The 23211-nt window shown below is 37.2% G+C and overlaps 1 long non-coding RNA gene across 1 annotated transcript in view; it reads right to left on the bottom strand.

Moving 5' to 3' along the window:
• The window catches only part of LOC135578223 (uncharacterized), a 61142-nt gene that overhangs the window by 18503 nt on the left and 19428 nt on the right, over positions 1 to 23211 (bottom strand). Inside the window, exon 2 of the long non-coding RNA XR_010469598.1 lies at positions 6433 to 6507. This is a non-coding gene — a long non-coding RNA (uncharacterized LOC135578223). The remainder of the gene's footprint in view (positions 1 to 6432; positions 6508 to 23211) is intronic.

Below are 23211 nucleotides of genomic sequence, written 5' to 3'. Positions count from 1 at the left end.
ACTAACATCTGCCACCTCAACCTTTCATTCAAGCATGGCTTTTAATGGGAAGTTCTGAGACATTTTGTAGCCCCTACCTATTTATCATCATAGCTGGAAGAAACTGTCTTTCAGATCTTTATCTATCAAACTGTATCACTAACTTTATCTTCCTCCTAGGTAGGGAGAGACACAAACTGAACATGATTACATACACTTTGTTTCCTTAGGCAAAGAGGCAAAGATACTAATAAATGCCTTATTGTTTTCTCTAGCGCGACTAGAGAAGGGTGTATTACTTGCTGAACTTTCCAAAGAAAATTTCTGAGAAATGGAAAGTAAGGTAGAAGGATCAAGTTGGTGAGAAGGGCTCTGTACTTCCCTTCGGAGAAGTGTCACTGAATGGTCAATGCATATTTTCATGGAAGAAGAAATTCAGCTCATACACAGCCAGCTTTGATCATCCATTTTAAAGCAAACATATGCAAAAGCAGTAAATCAAATCCAACAAGTCAAAATATGAATACATGCTGTCTATTGATGACAAACAATTGCATATAAGAATTAGTTTTTTCCTATCATAATCTCTTATGGGAACTTCTTTCACTGACTGCATGCACACCAGATCTGTGAGAATTCTATTAAAATGCAATCACCTGCTATGAAAACACCAGCCTTTGAAGAGGGCTTTTGTTTACCAGCTGCTGTTTCACATAGCTCTTTCAGTTATATTAGACTTTGCACAGATAAGAACCATATAAAAATGTTTTTCTGGTTTTCAATGTATTGACTCAGTAATATACTGAGATATTGAGACAATACTGTACTTAGACAATGCAGAGATACTTGAGAGAGAGTGGCATGCAGACCATCACACCTGGGAGATGTATGTGTCAGGGCAGGATTCTGGTTAGAGCCTGAAAGGGATTTATGAACAACCAGTAAATCTTTGGCTCTAATTTTCTAATAATGAACAAAATTTCACCTCTCTTGGAAATCATTTGGACAGTAAAAAACCCTTGGCCCTACTGCACATTATGACTTTCTAAAATTTACATAGGACAAAAGTACAAGCATGAATGCAAACATGCTAATAAATTGTCGATTACACTGTGAAAAACTGTTTGCTAAATGTATGTGTTTTTTATACACAACTAAACACTGAGGATCCAGGCTGGTGTGATGCAGCTTGATAAGAACTGTTTTTATAGTAGTGAATATCCAACCACATACACAGCATCTCTGAAAAAATTATTCGGGGTCTCTGACTGTATAAAAGACCCCCAGATAATTTGGCATAACTTTAGAGAAAAACAGACAAACAAGGTTGGAGAAGATTGTTAATTCAATTTTTTTCAGAAGGAAGAAGTCACTCTATGATCTTTTGATTATATCATTTTTCTCAAAAGCATCTTGTATTTTTTCTGCTTTTACCATTTGATCTTGAAAGGTCATTGCTAGCGTATTTATTAGAGGTCAGGGAGGAGGATTTTTGTTTTGCTCATTTTATGTCTGTCAATAATGATGGGAAAGGTTTCTTTAAGTTCTGCTTCAAATCACTGAAGATCTGAAGAATCAGAAGATCGTTGTACATCTATTTTAAAACAGGATCTAAGTACCCTTCCTACTGTCTGTCATCCTTGACAGCTCTGTTTCTTTGTCTTATGAAGCTCATTTGGCATTCAGGGCCACCTGCCCATTCCTGAGTTAAACTCAGTGGGGCAAACGCTGTCTTTTAAAAACACACATATTACTTGAAATGCTCAAAGCTGACTAGAAGTGTTTTGCTTCATGACTTCTCTCAAATCTAATGAAATTTGTAGAACTACATGCCTCAGCTGGCTTTGCAAATATCTACAATAGGATTCCTGCATGTGTTTGCAGTGGCCGAATTTTAGCACTATAAACAGAAGTTTAATGAAAGATTCTTTTTCACATAGCTCAGTTGAGAACTAAACATGGGCAAGCACAGGCTATTAAATTATTATCATTTCAGCCTTTTTAAAACAAAAGATTTAGTTTTTCCTTTTAACGAAACTATAGATTTCTACTATGAAAAGCAGGTTGCAAAACAGCATCGGTATATATTAAAATGTTCACAATCAAAACATAATGTTAAACACTAGTAAAATGAAAGATTTTCAAGACTCAAAATAAGCATTTTGAAACAAATGTTGAAACTCACAAGTCTAACACAAAACAGAATTTCCAGTCTTGTGAAAAACTTTTGAATACCAGTTATCCAATGTCTTCAGCTCTGTACAACGTAGCCCCCAAAATGTTATTCATAGTTTCTTAACACTTTATAAACAGACTTTTCATATAGAATAGGATCTATTTTTCACCCATTTAGAGATGCAGACTCTCAGATGGTAGTCAGCTGTTTATAGACAAGGCTAGGAAATCAGCAGGGGAAAAGAGCAGGGCCAAACCGACTTGTCCAGTCCCCTCTGTGTGATATTGCAAGTTTTTCTTTCCATAACCTCTTCTTTCAGAAACCTTAGGTCCAAAAAGCATAGGGCACAGCAGAATCACCAACAGAGCAGCACAGAGTCCTCATGCAAACTGAAAGGGAGAGGTGTTCTCAGAGCACTGATGGAAACAGGGTGGTCCTCACCCCTGGGCAATAAAGACAATGAGGGGGTGCACATCATGCAGTCCAGAGTGGGCAGTTTCTCACAGATCTGTGTGTCTAGCTTCTTTGTAGCAAGTGAGGACAGGAAAGTGGAATTTTATTTCTGATCCTGACACTGGCTAGAAAAGTATCCTGGGCATAGCTGTGGTCCTCAGTCCAGCAATATGAAAGAAACAACTTTGAAAAGCTCTTTTTGAACTGTGTATAAGGACATGTACAAGGTAATGCTAAGTCATTGTTACCCTTGTGTGTATGTAGTACCTCAGTTTGCAAATGCCACTGAAGTGGCTTCACTAAGCCAAACATCAATCTCATATCATTCATATAGGATGGGAATTCAGATCCTTTGGCATGGGAATGAGTGAGACCTGATTTCCTACATATTACACTCTGTTTTGCTAAACTGAAGGGAGTTTGTCAGTAGCAGCATACCTACCATCTTTGTCACAGCTTAATCTGGAAATTTTGCCCCACGAATACCCTGAATGTGGAGTTTTGCAGGTAGGACTGGCAAAGAAATGCTTGCTTTTGTATACTGAAACAGCTCAACCCTTGGCAGATTGCAGACACAGAGTTAGCAATTAGTGCCAGTTTTGTAATAGTTTAATAGTACATTTATGTTCCAATAAGTGTAATAATAATCACATGACAGATGTAATAATATATTAAAAATATCCTCTCTTTTGGGAGAATAATTTGAAGATTAATAAGTAATTTGTTTTGTACCCATTCTGTACCCCTGGTAGGAACCTCATGCCTTTTTTAATCTGTATATAAACAAAAAATACTGTCCTAAGGAACATGATGGGAATTTGAAAAGATCACATCAAAGGCTAAGGGAGCTAGATCTCTTTAGTTTGGAGAAGAGAAGACTGAGGGGTGACCTCATTCATGTTTATAAATATGTAAACTGAAAGGGAAAGCCTTTCAAAACCAGCACAAGGGTCTGTCTCACCTTTTCTAGCTTTATAGCTAGATGCATAAGGCCTATGTACACTTCGGAGCACCAGTGAAGCTGCAGAAATCTATGTTAGCTGTGCTATTATGACTTGAGAAAAGCTTTGAAATTAACCATCTGAAAAGGTGCTTGCTGGCTTTTGTCAGCAAGGAAAGCACTAAAAATGGTTCAGAATTGTAGAATAAACACATTAATTCCCTTTTATCCCCCATGTTTTTGTTTCTACTAGAACAATTAGTGAAATAATTAGCAGTAGAGGCATTTAAATCACTATAACTAAGCTCCAAAGTTCATTCTATGATCAGAGTTCCCCAGAACTTTCCTTTTAGTCTGCTTGCAGACTCAGGAAAACATCGGTGTTCTGACTATATTTCTTTTATTCAGTTAGGATTTTAGTTCTAATAAAAAAGTGTTTAACTCCTATATTCATTCATTAGGATTTTTTAAAAATCCTGACTTATATTCCTAAATATATGAAATGTCTGCAAATGGAGTAGCAGGTGATGAAACATTTTTTGTAGACTTGAAATCAAAGGACAAACTCATTTGTCACCAAGAACAGAATAAGAGATGGTAGCGGAGGGTAAAAGTGCATAAGTGCAGTATTATATTTTCAATTCTAATTTGAGGAATAGAGTATTTATTTCTTAGACGTAGTCTGGCCAGGAAACATTGAACAGATTGCTTTACAAATTCACAAGATTGTCTTGTAAAGTTTGTCATATTCTTATTTATCAAAAATGTTATATGGTCTGCACAGGAGGATAAGTTTTATCCAACTCTATTGCTATAAACTTCTGAAAATATGCTTGGTATGTTGTACCCATACCGCTACTTCATTTATGATGATGAATAGAAGAATAAAGTAAATATGTGCTTTTTATTCATGACTATTTCCAGTTAATTATATATGAAGTTTAACAGCAATCAGAAGCATAAATACGTGGGAAAACAAACCTATCCTTAGTCTTAAAAAAAAATCAGTGTTTTAAATTTGTAGCCAACAGTTTAAATAATCCACTGCAAGATAAAAAGAGTGCTCTCCTGCTGAATTAATGCTTCAACTAAATAAGTCTTTATAAGTATGTCATTGCTGATCTGTCTATCCAGAGACAGATAAACAGAGGTCTGTCCACACAGGACAAATAGACCATTCAGTCTACAATTAAAACTATTTTCCTTGTTACCAGCAATACTTTTAAGACTATGATTTGTATTTGTAAATAAGGGCTGAGAGATCATTTCAGAAAGCAGATGCACATTTTCTGGAATTAAAAAAAATCAGCTTGGTATATTCAAGTGGGAACAAACAAAGCAAGTCATTTGTCTACCAATAATCGCGCTGGATTGATTGATTTTGACTTTGTAGTAGATAAAATTATATTTTAAAAATTCTGTATCAGGAACAGTAATTGTGCTAGGTGTCTGCACACGTATGTGTGCATGTGTAGCCAAGATGCCTATTCAATTGTACACATTTGTTGAGTTGTGAAAATCACTGAAAAAGTGTTGGTTCTGCAAAATTGTACTGTATTATACCTAGCAGGATTTATCACTAACTTCATTGATTCTTTGTTTACATTCAAACTGCAGGCTGATATCTCAGGTTTGTTCCTAGGAGATGTCTGGTGGTGTGTAGAAAGAACTATACATGATGGTGCACTGTTAGAGCTCTTAGAACACAGAAACTTAGGAAAGAGGCTTCCTGTATTAGAAGCATAATATGTTCTTAAAAAGTCAGAGAAAGAAAACAGTATGAATATAAATCTTGGGCTTGGAAAGGGAAATGTCAAATTGAGACTGAAATCAACCTGTCTATTTCATGTGGGTAAAAAAAAATCAGAATGCATATGATGCAAACTTGGCACCTGTAAGAGTTCAACACCTAGCTTGCAAAACCTGAAAATCTTTCTCTCCTCTCCCTCTGATCTTGCCCTTTACATTTTCAAAAATGCCTTGAAAGCAGGGACTCCAACACATGAGGAAGAAACTGCCCTCTGAGAAGTCTCTTCTGAGTTCAGGAACAGTAGGGAGGACTGCAGACAGAAAGGGCTGTAACCTTAAGGTTACCTTCTTTCTCTCTCCTTGAAGAATATTTATTTCATTTTCTTCATTTTAAAAGCTTTTATTTCTTACTGTTGTATGACAGCACTTGAAGCAGTATTAATCTTATATTAAACGTTTCTTGCCAATATTTTTCTTTTTCAATTCAAGGTAATAAGGGCATCCAAGCTGGATAACGGTGTCCTTAGATCAAGGACTGTGCACATGGGAAAACAAATACAAACCTGATATAACCTTACAGGATGTTTTCAGAAGTAATAGAAGTGACAGGAGATGTACCATCTCCTGCTGAAGCCTTACAGCTAGAGACATTCCCTTGTGCCGGCAAGGTGGTCTTTAGCATTTGATGGGAAACAACATGTTTTGAAAACAACCAACATGACTAAGAAAACTCATGTAACAAATTGGAAGAAGAAAGAGGAAAAGAAAAAAAAAGGACATCACCTCTACTTCAGCATACTTTCAGATTTCACTTGCACGTATATTTTAGTGCTTGCAGCTTAGTATGGGAGATCTTAAGATTGTCTCTTTCTGTCTATCAAGCATGTGACAAATGTAGTGACTTTGTGTATTGTATTTTATTGTGTCCACATTGGTGAAACAGAGAGATGCAGATATGTGCATGTAACCTGTTTTTTCTGTGGAAGAATAGTACAGGGGAAAGCTTTACAGATAAGTGTTTTCCAATATCACCAAAGTGGATAGGAAACAGTTCATAATTGGGTTTGGGGGAGGAATGAAAACAAATAAAATAAAGCAAGTTAAATATTAATGAGAAAATATCATACTGACTCACATTCTCTTTCTGTGCTTGAGCTGCTGTTTTCTTCAAAGCCGTGGTGTGTTGGACACCGGTGTTTCAGAAAGCATACTGCGAATGAATAACACTGAGTGAACCACAATGCCCAGAAGATACGTGAATTGTACTGTGAAAACTGGCAGGTACTTGACAACCTTTGCTTGTCTGTATAGTGGTTAGAGGCAATAATTTTGATCTGATGTGGCAAAACAGATTTATAAGCCATGAGCATCAACACAGATAGTGAATAGCTCTTTAAACTGGCCTTTGCATTCTGCTGCGATAGCTGCATTCTTCAGGGTTAGTGATAACAACTGCATAGTGTTTGCAGTGAGAACATGTGCCAGTAAGATCAGAGAATTCTTCTAATTGCCTTCAAACAAAATAATCTGAGTAAGTGCTTTCTGTAAACATCACAGCAGTATTTTTTAGCTCTACACTAATATCATATCTCTAACCTCACATCAAGTCTATAGAGGGTCCTAGTTGATTCATTATTTGCCAAAAATGACAAAGATCAGTGCAATCCGGTGGTGCTGCCAACATGGCACCACCCTGTTCTTTTGTTTTATCATTAGCTCCGAGAGAAATGTGAGGGTTTTGTTTGTTTTGTATTTGAATGCTATATAGTCCAAAAGGCTGTGTTTACAGTAAAGGAGCTATTGTTATTGGCCACAAATATTAGAGACAATTAACTTTATTAAGGTAAAACTATGCCGCATGTTTTGAGCCAAGATGTATTTGGTGACCATTTACACTTAGCTACAGTGAGTGTGATTTTCCCATAGAAATATGAAATGACCTATCTTCACTATGGAAGTTTGTTGTTGTCAATTTTTGCCTAATTTGCCTCTCCTAAAAAAACACAGACATGTAAATTTTATAATGCCAAGTATTCATGCCCTAAGGAGAGAATAAAAGCATTTGAGAGATCAAGGTAAGACTGAGCGTGGGAAAGGATTAGATATAGAACCTTCTACCAGGCTCCTTTGATTCCACTTCTTGTATCAAATTAGTAATGATCACGTAAGACACAACGAAAGGTAAATAATATTTCTATTTCTATTTATTCATTTTTTACATAGCATTAAAAAAAAACATTGATCAGTACTAGGAATACACAATATAAACACTGTTAACAGTTTGTCTTTCACAGAGGTCAACTTGGAAATGTACATAGCAAAAGCCATGTTGTGCCAAAAGAAGCTGACGAGTTTGTAACTGGTTTCAAATACCAGTTTTTACGTGAGTTATAACAGTAGTTATCTGCTCCCTAATAGCGCTCAGCAAGATGTGGATTTTTCTGCTGCCTTCAAACTTGTCAAAGAAATCAAGTATGTTATTATTTGCCCCTTCCAGTGACTCCAGCATGATCAGAGAAAGTTCAGTAGAAATACTCATTTCTGTAACAGGGTCCAATTAATGTAACTGAAACATAGGTATATGCATATTACATTTTTAGATTTAAAAATTATTAACTTCTCCTTAAGTTTACGTGTCATTTTCTATTTCTAGACAGTGTATTGACTGAAACCTTAAAAGTCTCATAGACTCGCTTTACAATCAGTACTGGAAAAACGTGCTTATTTGAATTCTAGGTGAGGAATACTAATTCTATTTCATGTCAGGTTCCAGCACAATGCAGAAAGATTTTTTTCCCTTAGAAAGTTTTCCAGTTTTCATGCTTCTCTGCAGCTGGCCCTTTGGATAAGGAAGAGAATAGCTGCATCCTTAACAGAGCCTTTTGGGAGTGGGTCATTGTACAGAACATACTGTGAAGTGAATTTCAGCCTGCTGAAGCTAATTTCATCAGGTGTCTTATACAGTCCTTGGAGAAAAATAAGTCCTTCTGGAAACAGTTCCCAGGCTCATGATCTGATTGACTTAATGGAGGAACTTTATACCCTCTATGTACTGTAGATGAAACCTTTCAAGATTTGTTTCACTGAGCTTGTGTCTGCTTTTATGAATGTCCCACTGAATTTCCTGCTCCTCCAGGTGTTTGTCTTTTTCACCTGTTATCTTCTTCTCTGTCTTATAGTCCTGCAGTTGTTAGTGAGCATTTTAAGAGTCATTATATTCCTCTTTGTGTGGCAAGTCAGCAAGGAGAAAAGCCCCTGAATTCCTGAAGAAATTTCAAACATGGTACTTGCCAGTTAGTCTGGAAATCACCTCTGTTTGTGACGGCATTTTCTCCATAATCAGTGAAAGTATGTTTGTCAGTGACAAAGATGAATATGAGAAAAGTTACAGAAGTCTTACCAGTCAAGACTGTTTACACATGGAAGGTACCTGAAACTTTGCTGCCTGCAATGGCAAGTTACTGGAAAATACTACATATACTTCCTTTGTCTCAATTTTTCCTATGTAAAGACACCTTCTTTTATGTATTTTTCACACAACACAGTTGAATTAAAACACTTTTTCTCACCATCATGGCAACTACAAATTTTAAATAGGAGAAATTGCCTTCAGATAGGAAACACAAACCAGTACAACACATTTGTACTGATTTATGCTTTAACACTCCTTTGCCATATTATCTTCCCTATTCATGTTATTTTAGAAAATCAGCTGTGATTTCTATTCTGATAAAGTGTCTGTCATATTAGATTCTACCTACAAAAGTTGAAGAAATATGTGACATTTCTTCTATTTTATTTTGGCACATAAAATTTGCTAGTCTAAGCATGTTTGGAAAAGGTACATTTATTTGAAGCAAAGCTTTTCTTCTAAATGGCTGTTTTACTGTCTGTCCACTTGGGATGTTCAGAATCCTTGAGATGAAAATTCTTTAACTGATCACCAGAATTGTAAATCAATAATCAGATTAGGAGCTTCTTACAGAAAGCAAAGGATTTGCTCTTCCTGACTGACAGGAGTCATGAAGCTAATAATTAGAATTAGTCCTTTCACAAGGCTGAAGACTACAATGGTATGTACGCTGCGGCATTTTTTTCTCCTTCGGTATCTCTTCCAGCTCTGTATTCCAACTTGGGAGGTACTATATGACTTGTGTGTCTGCTCCCCATATCACTGGACAAACCAAAGAGACTGTGATGTTTGCTTTCTAAATTGACAGAATTTGGCATTTTGAAAGAAGCTCCCAGCAGGATGGCCTCCCCTGCTGAAATATGTCAGTAGCCATCTCTCCTCATTATCCAAATGGTCTTTTTGATGAATGGCAGCAGCAGTCTTTCCTTGTTAGAGCTAGTTAGCTGAATGCTCATCATTATTGTTTTAGCATAATTATCTTCAGGGTTAGGTGGAGGCTAGACTGTTCCCTACTAATGCTACAATACTGGAGTTGATTTTTGTTCACAACTGTTAGCACCAAGGCATGAAAACAGATTGTGAACACTGAAAAAAAAAACACATGAATAAATCACTCAGTCATGTAGAATATACAAGAACATTTTTTTTATTCCTTCCTCTTCTACAGGGTATCACTTTAAATTTTTTCGAAATGTGTAACACTTTAGTCACGTCAAATCAAATGCTTTTAGTCTGTTGAGCAGGGAGGAATTAACATATTCTCAGGAAAGTTTGTAGCTCCACAACTTGATTAAACTAAACATGATCTGATGTCATTGCATGTCCGAGAAAGGGGAAAGAAAAGGGAAGAGGTGGGTATAATTTGCTGGTTAAGAAATGTGAAGTCATTGTGTTACTTGAAGTTATAACAATTGAAGGTTTTCACAGTTTGAGGCTTTACTACAAATAAAGGCTGGGGAGAGGGGAGAAGTCTCTGTGCTGATCTCTTGATGAGACAATGTGTTATATGTCCCTTTACTGTAAGACATCAGTCTACCATTGTGGACTGCATGGCTGTTATGTAAGTTGTTATTTGGATTATGAAACTGAGATCTGATTGCGTTCTTGCTCACAGGGAAAGAAGCTTCACAGGATCTATTCAAATCTTCAGAGAAAGCACCTGTTTGTGGTGTTCCTAGATCCTGTTACATTTCCCATGTAAGGCTGCCAGGTCAGCTACAGAAAATAGAAGACCCAGGTGCTGGATCCCCATGGGAAGCAGGTGGAAAGGGGAGGAAAAGGGGATGTCCGAGAGGTTGGATCTAGTTCAACCTGTGATATGTAGTGAGATTTGGATAAAAGGTAGAGTGGGTTTTTTGTTTACTTATTTGTGTGGTTTTTTTTTTTTTTTTTTAGCAGAAGAAATAGAGATTTGTTTTCTAAGCTCTTGATTTGACCCTACATGCTGTGGTGTCTCTTTCCTGTACTAACACGGAGATACGGTTTTCTGTACATGAGCAAGAAGAGACACTCCTCAATAGAAACTTGTTTCTTTTGGTTTCCATTTGCCCTCACACTCCTGCCTTAGCTGAGGGATTTAAACTGAACAACTGCAATACTCCTTTCTCTACTACTTCCTCCTCTCACAGCCTGGACAGCCTGAAGGTTTAGAATGACTACATCCAAGTGAAGTGTGTTGTTATGTACTGTTGTTATCTATTTGAATGAGACAGGCACCCAAAGTGCATGAGGGCTCTAAGTAGTGTTGTGAAATCCAGTCTCGTTCGTATGGAAAGGAGCTGGAGAATGAATTCAACACAGAGCCTGCCTCAGCAGTGCGAGTGACCCCGCTGCAGAGAAACTGTGAGAAGTAGGGACCAGGGAGGGCTGAGATGTTCATATGGTGCTGCCAGCTGAAGGTATTGACAAAAGTGTTGGAAACATACGTCAGGGTAAGAAATCTGTTCCAGCAATTTACAGGACGGCCTCCACCCACTTTAAGTGTTTTTTTTTTTCATTATGTGATTTAAATATTTTTTTTTAGTTTCAGTAGGAAGTTATGCATTATTTAAATGACAGTTCTGAGGAAATATCTTCAGATGCAGAAAGCACTTTAAATTGATTTTGAAACCATAAGCGGAGAGGAAAAAGGGTGGGTGGGAGCACAAACTGGCTTATAAAATATTTACACAAATAATTCTGTATTTCATATCTTGATAGACTTATATTTGGTGACCCCCAAAGTACTAGTAAACATTAGTTATTCTTGACACTGACTTTAATTAAACGTATCTTCAGTTCATTAACATAGTGAGAAAGAAATTGCTCATTGGGAAAAATTTTCTTACCACCATTAAAAACCAAACCAAACCATTGTATTAAGCACAAAAAGAAAGAAAACATATTAATGTGTTGTGTAATCATTTTACAAGTTATAGCATAAAAATATTTAAAGGTGACTTGTAATCCAGTGAGGGTATCGTGTAACTTGCAGAACTAATAAATCATGTTGCAGGCATTGTCACTGAGGAAGAACTTTCGTTATTTGGTTCTGTCATACTGTATGCCTTTTCCCAGCCATTTATAATAGGAACAGCTTTTGTGTGCCACATAAGTGAACTTAGCTCTAATCTGCAACTGATTTACTGCTCTTGCCTGCAGGGCCATCAGCTGTGTTCTTTGTGGACCAGTGGACATATCAGCTTCGACATACTGTACAGGAAGTTTTTCACAATAATCAGGCTTGCCAAACCCTGAGGTCGTCAGTCAAACAGAGTTGCATTGACTGAGTAAAAGCCAAATAAAGTTATTGAGGTCTGGCCCACTATTTAACATCAGATTACAAGCTTCTCTTATTTAATAAAAAACTAAAGGATGGCCTCAAGCTCAGAAAGCCATTGTGCACATGCCTGTCTTTAAGCATGTGTGAAGTCCTGTTGATTTGAATATGAGTACTTCCTGCAGCAGAAAGCAATGGGAAGTTTGGGAAAAGTATCTGGAAGATCCAATGTCATCTTCTTTGGTCTTGATCTCCTTGTGAGATCTGTGTACAATGGTACGTTTTGCTGGATGGACTCCTGGCATGCATTTGTATGTGAGCGCTGTGAACTCACACCAGGAGTGTCAGGCTCTGTGTGTAACAGTTCAGACACTGGGTTTGGATCTCTTGGAAAACTTTTGTTATCACAAAATGGGTGTGTAAGAGACTGAAAATTAAGCATTGGAAAAAGGAGACACTGGAAAGAAGAAAAACATAAAGTCACTGTTTCAGGAAAAAATTCTTTAGGTAAAAATATTTTTCATGTTTACTGAAAAGGATATGCAACAAAAATGCCCACTAGTGTTCTTACGTCTCTGATGCCCTGCTCTGCTTTAAATGACAAAAACATTCCCACAAGAAACACATATAGGAAACTGAGGTAGAAAATAAACAATTATCTCCTTATCTTGAGGTTTTTGTTATTGCTGTCACTACAGTGTCTGAATGCCTCCTATGTAAAATAGGCTTGCCTGGTAATCATAGATTTTCTAGAGTGTTTCATAACTATCAAAAGGAAATTTGAAAAGAACTTGCATCAAGGTTGAAAACTAAGAAAGAATCTATTTTCATCTAGAAATAAAGGAAAGTGACATTCATATTTGTAAAGGATTACAATTTAGTGCTGCAAGAGTTTACTGATTATTTTTCTTTTATTTCCTATTATTACAGTGTGTGGGAGAAGAACTGATTTTGTCATGATGCCATAAATGTAATTTTATAGTCATTCTTATTTTGGGTGTATTATTAGGGTTTTTTAGATCTGGTAAAATAACTGAATGTCAAGTAACCGTACTTTTTAAAAAGTGTTTTCTGGTACATATATAATTTCTAAGGTTTTCTAGTATCATAATAACCTATACTATCTTCAAGGGATTTTTAAAAATAAAACTAGTATTTGCAACATTTTGCATGTTTATGTCGGCAGTTGCAGTTGTATGCTTTGCCTTTAAAAGAGAAGGAAACTGAGATGTAGTCTGTGCTGTGTAGCTTCTGCCTGTGTATCTTTAGATAAAATGACATTGGATGATTTTTGGTGCAATATCTCAGACATTAAAGGGTTTCATCTTTTTCTTTCCTCTCTGGAACAGAATTTGATACCTGGCTTTCTCCCAAAACTAAGAGCATTATAATGTGGGAACTCAACCTGCTAAGCCTGGGAGGGAGTGGATAATTGTTGTTGTAGGTGTTCACATACCGAGACATTTATATTTACTCCTGTTTGTTTCCAGCAATCCTTACCACAGCAAATTTGGCAAGTCTCTCCATTCAGCCCACATCTCCATTGCTTACAGAATAATTGTGGAATTCAGCAGTTGGGAACATCACCCTGCACACTGAGACCTACAGTGTTGTCTCAGGAATATCTTCTTCAAGTAGAATAGGGATTGTTGTTCTTTGCCTTACACATAGTTTCCTGAATAAATCCCAATTGTTTGACTTCATGTAGTATCCCTACAGAGCATGAAACGAGTGTAACACACAGAGGCGAGGCAGTCAAACTGCTGTCAGTGACAGTATGTGAAAAACTGGTAGCTGAAAAATTATTCTCTCTTAATGTTAGTAACACTTAAAGAGCATCAAGGAGTCCCACAACTTTAAAAAGTATGTAATTTTTTTTCTGGAATGCCTGGTTAGTGTGAATCAAGGTTAATAGTGGATATGATCCCACTGATAGAGAGATTTAACAGTTAAATAAAACAGTTCTTATAATAACACTTTTGAACAAACTATACATAAGAAGCATTTGGGGATATTTTCATCAAGCTCCAAGCGATATTCTCCCAAGCATTTTTTTTAAGAAAAATCTCATATTTAAACTGCATGTTTAAATGGAATGTTTGCAGCCTGCACCTAGAAAACAAAATTCAGCTTGTATCTTTAGCATTTCAGTATTTTACAGGCTTCCTTTATTTTCTTTAAGTGTTTTATCTGCCTGAAATCTTGCTCCAACGTAGTGCAAATGGAATCTCAGAAATGAGCACAAAGCATGACACCAGCATCCAGTCCAGACCCCTTGAATAAACAAACGGCAGACCAGTTTTCCTCCCTGTACAGTTCCACAGAAGACAGAGAAATCCACACTCAGGAACTCATTTGCATGACCATGGACCTGATTTCAATGTAACTGGCTTATTCAAATCACATTAGCAGGAAATATAGACCAAAAAATGCAAGGAATGAAGACAGTTGCAGTCTTATCTAAAATCTCGTACATGTAGGTAGTCTGTTCTCATTCTGAAAGCCTGTGAATCCTGGGAATCAGAACAAAAGCTAGAGGAATTGCTGTTAAAATAGGGCCCCAGTGTTAGAAATTATAAATACCTTCAGATCCTCTTAAAGCTCTCGGTATGTGAAGGGCACATACACCTTAACACCACCTCTATATATCCTAATTTTTTAGTAAAATATAAAAGAATGGCCCCAGGTAACGTTTCCTTATATGGTATGTGGAATTTAAGCCATTTTTATAGGGTTTCCTTTTGCAGGATGATGTCACAAGTATTTGCTTAAGATCTTCTGTGTGAGAACTGACTCCCAATTGTCTGTATTTTGAAAGAGTATTGCATAATTTAATGAAGAATTATCCAGTAGTCTGTAGTTTTGATGAGGTGAGACTATCACATTCACATTTAAAAAAGAACCTCCTACATAAGTATTTCTACTCAAAGCTTGTAATCTTGTACATGTGATATCATTTCATTGCTTTTGAAGTATTGAGAGTTATTTCAGTTACCATTTTACTCTCTCATGATGTTACTGCTCGCCAAATTTACACAGCGTTGTGCAAGTCTCCAAGGAACTTTGTAAACAGAGTAAGTTTACAAAGAGCTTTCAGCATATCCGTGTTAAAGAGTTTTAGCCAATTTTAACCATTTGAGATCTCATTATGAACAGTTAATCAAAAGAACTATTCAAAGGATGGAGGAAACATGACAGAACGAAACAAAGAATAATTTATACTATTTGCTTTCCCAAAACCTAAAATTAACAGACCACACTAAAGAAATGAAAAAAAGAACCCAGAAGACTAAGTAAGGCAAAAATCTTCCAGAAAATGCAAGATATAGATTTTGAGGTTTGATTCATAACAAATATGTTCATATAAGCAAATAAGATTTCTAGCAAACTTAATTCTGTTGCTCTCCAAGTCCACAAACTATCATCTAGCATGAGGTTTCTACTGTGCACTCTCTGCGTTATCTAGGTGACTCCTACAGAGGCTATAGCACAGGATTCCCTTCTGCTAGGTTCCTGTTCCCTTCAGTCCCGACCTTTTCCTTTCTGTTTCTGCTCTGATCCCAGTTTTTGTACATGCTCCCATTTCCATTCTGAACTTCTCACATATTTTTCTCTTCCTGTTCCCATTACTCAGTTTTCTGCACAATGGATTTAACTCATCCTTTCTCCAAGTCAGTTTCCAACTCCCTTCTCTGTACCTGAATACCCTTCCCTTTCTTTTGATCACATAAGATCTTTCTACATGTGACTCAAATGCTTTTGTGATTATTCTGTAGATGGGGAGGGCAGAACACTGAAGGGAGAGGAAAAATGTGGCCTCACAAGAAGCAGTAAGAGTTTCCTATAGGCTAGTTGCTGACAGTGTTCTTCATATTAATTTTTGTACTTCATGTTCTGAAAGACTGACTGTTCTGGGAGTTTTACTAGGAAGCAGCTATGGAATTTGTATGAATTGAGACTTTCAAGAGCTGTAAAGTTGCATACTTTTGACTATATTCTTGCACAGATGTCAAAATTGCAAATTTATTAATGGGGCTTCAGTGACATTTAAACCTTCTGACTGGTCACTGACATTTGAAGACTCATCGATAGGGTTAGTATTAAACATAATTTTAGATCAAATATTCCCTATTTGCCATGAAAACAAAATTATGAATTCTCTATTCTACTATATCTAGCCCACGTCTATAAATTTTAAAGTTTTACCAACCATCTATACAATTCAGCCATTGAAATGTTTGGATTTAGGTTAGGTTATGATCATAAGTATTATTAATTCTAGTAGAAAATAATGATCTTGAAAGTTCAGCCACCCCAAACCTTCAATATGGCAACAAAGTGCCATAAACTCACTACTCTTCAACTGAAGTAATTAGTCTTCGACACATCTTAATATAGAAGGAGGAATTTAGACATCCAAATTATGTGAGATCAGATATGGATGTTCTTCAGAGTGGTATTTTTTCTTTTACTTATGAGGTGTTAGCCCCGGGAGAACTGAGAAGCCATGGAGAGATTCTCTCCATGGGATGTGAAATCCACGGCAAGACACATATGGGACAACTTGGACATGCTGCAAGTTGGAGACTAAAAAAGTTGTTTGTGAAAGTAGTTCAGAGGTTTTCTGCCATGAGAGGAAAATGCCACTGGCTTGAAGCAGATTACTTATCAGAGTGAGGAAATATTCTGGAAGGAGACATACGACAAAGTACCTGATTTACCTTTGATCTTGAAAACTACATCTGTGTGTCTTCTCATTTGTCCTTCTATTGTTTGCAGCTCCCACTGGTTTTGTCGGGTCTGCTATTAGACATGTAAGCTCCTAAGGACCTGGAACATGTTCGCCTGTGTGTTTCCCAAAGTCCTGAGCACTACTCATAAATAATACATTTACGTAGTCTGCACACTGTTGTCTGAATCAACATAAGTTCTCAGTTGTTCGGAAGAGAATTACTAAAGACGCGTGCGCATACATGCTAAATTATCTTCTCTAAGAAATATGAGAAAACCCCTTCCATGCAAAGTGGACTTACAGTCACCTCACCTGTCAGTAAATAGTCAGAATACTGGCTGGAGCACCAACCAGCCACGTCAGCATGCCAGCACTCAACCTTCATGCCTCTGCTTCAAAATTAGACATTTGCAACTCTGGGCAGCTGCTACTTTTCAAAAGTATGAACAAAACTTAGTCATTGAGGAACAGAAACTATACAAACAATTTAAAATATGACTCTGAAAACCAAGTGTGCAGTATGTTTCAGCCCAGCCAGGAGTGATGCAGAATCACACAAAAAGAGGTAGCAAAAGAAGTAAACCAAATTATAATTATAAAAAATCCGGATGAAATATATACACATGCTATTAAAAACATTGCATGCAATTACAAACAATATATAGAGCTGCATTCCTTTTTTTTCCTGTACATTAAATGCAAACAGAAAAAAACTCTGGTCTTCCAAAATGCTTATAATTACTCAGGTTACAAATTAATTACGGTTTATGTGTTCTATTGTAGCTTCATTTAAGTGAGAATCCCTTGATCCTCTTCTTGAGTTATTTACAATGATTTAGTTTTGGGTGACTCCAGATTCAGTCTGGCACCATGAACAACATTAAGAGTTGTACATGATTAGCTCAAATTGTGTAATTCGTCTAGCATATGAATGCGACTTCAGAAACTTATGGGTGTGCCTGAAAATTGCATCCATGAGTCAGGAAGGTCCAGATTTTTCAACATAATTCTAAGTGCTGGTTATGGAGAGAGAGAAACACTCAGAAAGCAGATTGCTTTAGCTTCATTGTCTTAAAATTATTTTGCTTCAACATATTATTGGCCTCCATATTTGTGTTGGCAAAGCACTATTCCTTTTTACACATACACAGAGAAGAAAACATTTCTAGACCCTCTGTTTATAAATGTACTCCAAATGAATGTGCGAAATATCAAAAGTGTATGCTTGATCCTTTCATGGCCTAATGATATTATTTTGCAATTTACTAAATAAAGACAGAAGCAAAGACCAAATCTCCTTGTGATAGCACATGGATACTCAGTGTGTCATGGTTGGTGCTTCAGAGATTCAGCAATCTGTATGTTCACAGTTGAAGAACTACTTCTACTTCTACTTCTACTTCTACTTCTACTTCTACTTCTACTTCTACTTCTACTTCTACTTCTACTTCTACTTCTACTTCTACTTCTACTTCTACTTCTACTTCTACTTCTACTTCTACTTCTACTTCTACTTCTACTTCTACTTCTACTTCTACTTCTACTGGCCTTCATGGCTTCACCAAGGGGAAGTCATGCTTAACCAACCTCATTGACTTTTATGAGGACATAACCAGGTGGATGGATGACAGCAGTGCAGTGGATGTGGTCTACCTTGACTTCAGTAAGGCATTTGACACAGTCTCCCACAGCATCCTCACAGCTAAAGTGAGGAAGTGCGGTCTGGACGATCGGGTAGTGAGGTGGACTGTGAACTGGCTGAAGGGAAGAAGCCAGAGAGTCGTGGTTCCATGGGGCAGAGTCTAGTTGGAGGCCTGTATCTAGTGGAATGCCTCTGGGGCCAGTACTGGGGACAGTATTATTCAATATATTCATCAATGATTTGGATGAGGGAATAGAGTGTAGTATCAGCAGGTTTGCTGATTACACCAAGCTGGGAGGAGTGACTAACACGCCAGAAGGCTGTGCTGCCATCCAGCAAGACCTGGACAGGCTGGAGAGTTGGGCAGGGAAAAGTTTAATGAAATATAACAAGGGCAAGTGTAGAGTCTTGTATCTGGGTGGGAACAACCTCAACTTCCATTATAAATTGGGGAATGACTTATTAGAGTGCAGCATAGGGGAAAGGGACCTGGGGGTCCTGATGCACAACAGGATGATGATGAGTCAGCACCATGCCCTTGTGGCCAAGAAGGCCAATGGCATCCTGGGGTGTATTAGAAGGGGGGTGCTTAGTAGGTCGAGAGAGGTTCTCCTTCCCCTCTACTCTGCCCTGGTGAGACCACACCTGGAATATTGTGTCCAGTTCTGGGCCCCTCAGTTCAAGAAGGACAGGGAACTGCTGGAGAGAGTCCAGCGTAGGGCAACAAAGGTGATTAAGGGAGTAGAGTATCTCCCTTATGAGGAAAGGCTGAGGGAGCTCTGTCTCTTTAGCTTGGAGAAGAGGAGACTGAGGGGTGACCTTATTAATGTTTATAAATATATAAAGGGTGAGTGTCAGGAGGATGGAGCCAGGCTCTTCTCGGTGACAACCAATGGTAGGACAAGGGGTAATGGGTTCAAATTGGAACACAAGAGGTTCCACTTAAATTTGAGAAGAAACTTCTTCTCAGTGAGGGTACCAGAACACTGGAACAGGCTGCCCAGGGGGGTTGTGGAGTCTCCTGCTCTGGAGACATTCAAAACCTGCCTGGACACATTCCTGTGTAGCCTCATCTAAGTGTTCCCGCTCCAGCAGGGGGATTGGGCTAGATGATCTTTTGAGGTCCCTTCCAATCCCTAACGTACTGTGAGTCTGTGATTCTGTGAAAGCTCAGCACTAGACTTACCCTTTCCAGGTTCCTTACGTGTAAGAAGGCAGCTCTGTCTGGAGAAGCATCAGAAGGATGGCCTTCAAGGTAACTACGCACTATGTGACACAGGCTGGGATTCTCCCTTTACAGGGGAAGTTGCATATACATTGTAGATCGGTTGACATGAACATACACCTGCTTATTTTTTATATAATTATAGAGGATGGTATATACTAAAAAAAATATAGTTGAAGTAAATAGGTTAATACTGTCAATATGCACCATCCAGTTTAAATTAACTGAACTTCCATGCCCAAATAGGAACTGTTCAGAGAACTAAACAACTGGCAATCTGACTCACAGCAGCTATGACCACAAAATGTCAAGAGGGATTAGCGAAGCTGTAAAGGAGCAGTAATAGTAAATTAGATCCTTTAGGCTGGTCATTTATCCAAGTAAATAAGATAAAGGTCATTTAGAGACATAGTATAGAGACTATGTTTTTGAATTAAAAACCCCAGGTTTTGGAGAATATTCAGAAAACTTTTAAGAACAGAAGTAATCCTTGATTCTCTTCTAGGCAGTGCATTGGCACAGTTCTAGATGTATCTATTGAAAAAAAAACAGTCGTAGTGAGTATAAGGTTTAAAATTCATTATCTTAGTTGGATGAAAGGAGCCATATAAAAATGCATATTTTATTTTCTACTTTTTTTTTTTTAAAAAAAAAGAAAATTAAATTAAAATAAGAATGCTAATAACAAAGACATTAAAAGTCGCAGCTAAAGGAGTGAATCTTAGAGTGCTTACATTAACACATCAGTGGTTCAGTGCTTATGCATATACCTAACTGAAAAAAAAAATAAAACTCCAAAAGAAACAAAGCACCATAATTGGTGGAGCTCAACAGTAAACTAATAGATGTTACTAAAAGAGGGACACTCTTTGGAAATTACACACTTTGTGAGTACTTTAAAAAGTCATGAAAGTAGAAGAAACACTGGAAATTAGATGTAAAATCTTAAGATATCAGTCTGAAATTATTTTGATGAGCATCTTGCTGAACTAAAACTAACCAACCAACCTCTTTTTCGAATACATGAGAAGCTGCCTTATGAATGGAGGAAGAAATGAACTGGAGTTTTTCAACTTAGTAAAGAGATGATTGAGACTACAAAATGAAAGAGTTAATAGGAAACAAGCATTCACCATTTTCCACTCAGTATTAAGTGTATCCAATAATATCATTAGGATGAAAATTTTAATATAAAGAAAAGGTTTTTTCATCCTATTCTTAATGATATGATGAAATTTCTAGCCAGAAGCTGTTGGGGGATTCAGAAAACAATTAGACATATTCGTGCATTGGTATCAACTGAAGATGATGGTTTTCAGGCAATCACCAGCTCAAGAAACTCACAAAACATTGTTAGCTGCAGTATAAAAGGAATAGGCTCCTTCTGTGTACTTGTGCTCGTTTGTATGTGTTTTTACTGAGTATCCTTTATTGGCTTACCTTAGAGATACAGGATCCTATACTAAACAGCCCTCTGGCTTGAACCATTACAACTGTTCTTGACATCTTATATTGAAACTATACAGCAAGGAGTAAAATACAAATTTATTTCTTTCTGAATTGCTGTGGTGAATTTTGCTATTTTTGTTAAACAGAAGAAGGCCAAAAACCCAAAACGCAGCTGATGTTTACATACCCAAACAGAAAAAAGAGCATTGTAAATTGTTAGTCCCATAGAATATATCTATATTATCATGAGTTATAATATTTAATCTAAATCTTAAATGTTGTTTTCTGACTTTCTTAGCATTTTGCATGTGGTGAGACATTAGTCTCCTAGCTGACAATTAGCTCTTCTGAAAACTGAGACTAGAGAATTTGTTTTGCAAATTTATTTCCTAGGAAGGCTCTTAGATGCTAAAATGTATGCGGAAATTTTCATTAAAATCCTTCTCATTTGTTTTTATGGGTATTATTCTTACTGCTTACATTGGTGTCATGTATTTTAGAACTTGTTTAGGACTGAGAATGTGTTTGGTACTACATGAACTAGAAATGTCTGTTCTCTGAAAGGAAATTGAAGCTGACATCACTGGGGTAGTGGGAGCAAAGGTCTAAGTATGAAATATTTGAATATACTTTACCTAAATCTTTGAACACTGTGTTGAAATATTTTTTTCTCATTTTACAAGGGTGTAAATTGAAGTACAAGTTTATATTACCACAAATCATCCAGCTAAGACGATGAAGTGATAGGTATAACTGGGTGAATAATAAACATCCAAACATCAACTCTAAATACAATATGTGCTTTTTCCTCAGTAATCAGTAAAGGCCAGAGCATAAAGTGAGAACAACAATTCAAGATATCCCAGGAGATACCTTATTAGTGTTTAGAAATATTGTGTGTTCGATGAGTACACTATCAGTTGCTAGTTGGGACAGGAAATCTGCCTCTTCCGGATTCTGTCCTATCAAACAGGTCAATAAGACATGATGATAACTATGTTAAAAAGCAATAGTGTTAGATAATTCCATCTATGGTCTATAATAGAGATCAAGATATAATCGAGAATAATAACAATAATCTGGAAAGAATGATCTTCATTATCTACATTTAGAGATAACTGTAGAAAACCAGCTCTACACATGTGCTATGTCAGTACAAAAATGCTCATAGATGAGCACTTGCTCATGTATTCCACAAAACATCAGGATTTCCAGTGTCCATGAAGCAGGTGCTTCACATCATACATAGATAATATTTTAACCATGCCATCACCTGCCTTTGAGGGTGAAGAGGGTTGAAGAAATCAAAAACCAAACCAGGGGCTTACTGTGGAAAAGAGGTCTTCCCAATAACCTAGGGACTCATTGCTTTTACTCAAATAACACAAGTCACCAACTCTCCATTAGGAACCAGAGCAGCTTAGAGCAATTCTGAGTCTATACATGCTTCAGTTATAGGTCCATCCTTATAGAAATGACAGTGTATGCTTTATAAAAAAGGAAGGTGGTTATCTACTGTAATGATTCAGTTTGATGTGTGACTTCAGGAGAGCAGACTCTTTCTAGTTCATGGATGTGCCTGGCAGAATCCTGTGAGAGATGGTGCTGGGAAGAAGTGGTTTGCAGGACACCTGGTTATTTTCAAAAAACACTTCCTCCAAGCTCCAAAATGATCCATATCCATGCAGGAAATCAAATAGAGGTGGATAAACAAAGAGATCCTGACTAAACTCAAAATGACCTTCCAGTCAGCATCCACAGGCAAGATCCAAGCTAAAGGCTTTGAGTATGCTTATCTTCAGAGCAGATGAGTAACCCTGTTGCTGTTCAGATCAAAGTTAAGCATGTGTGAGATGTGCAGCCCAGGCTATATAGTGCAGGCTATGCAAACTACTAATTTCCAACCCTGAGGGGATGCCCTTTGCAGAGCAGTGCCTGAGGGTGGTCAGGACCCAGTATGGTCACTGTGGGAACTGATCCAGTCTCCCAAAGTCAAGTGGGGGCTTCATTTCATTCCTCAGGGCTTTTGATCAGGACTGCATGGAATCATATTAACAAGAGATGCATATATTTCAAGTGTTAACCAATCCATCCCCATACCATATTTAATTGGGTGTATATATGATATGCTCACTGTAGTGTAGTGTTATATTTAATACCATTTTCCATGTATTTTTAGTCACTTAAAATTAAAA

The sequence above is a fragment of the Columba livia genome, chromosome 1 (genome assembly GCF_036013475.1).
Source record: "Columba livia isolate bColLiv1 breed racing homer chromosome 1, bColLiv1.pat.W.v2, whole genome shotgun sequence".
Classification (NCBI taxonomy): domain Eukaryota; kingdom Metazoa; phylum Chordata; class Aves; order Columbiformes; family Columbidae; genus Columba; species Columba livia.
The sequence above is the reverse complement of the archived record's forward strand: the minus strand, read 5'-3'. Positions and strand labels throughout refer to the sequence as shown.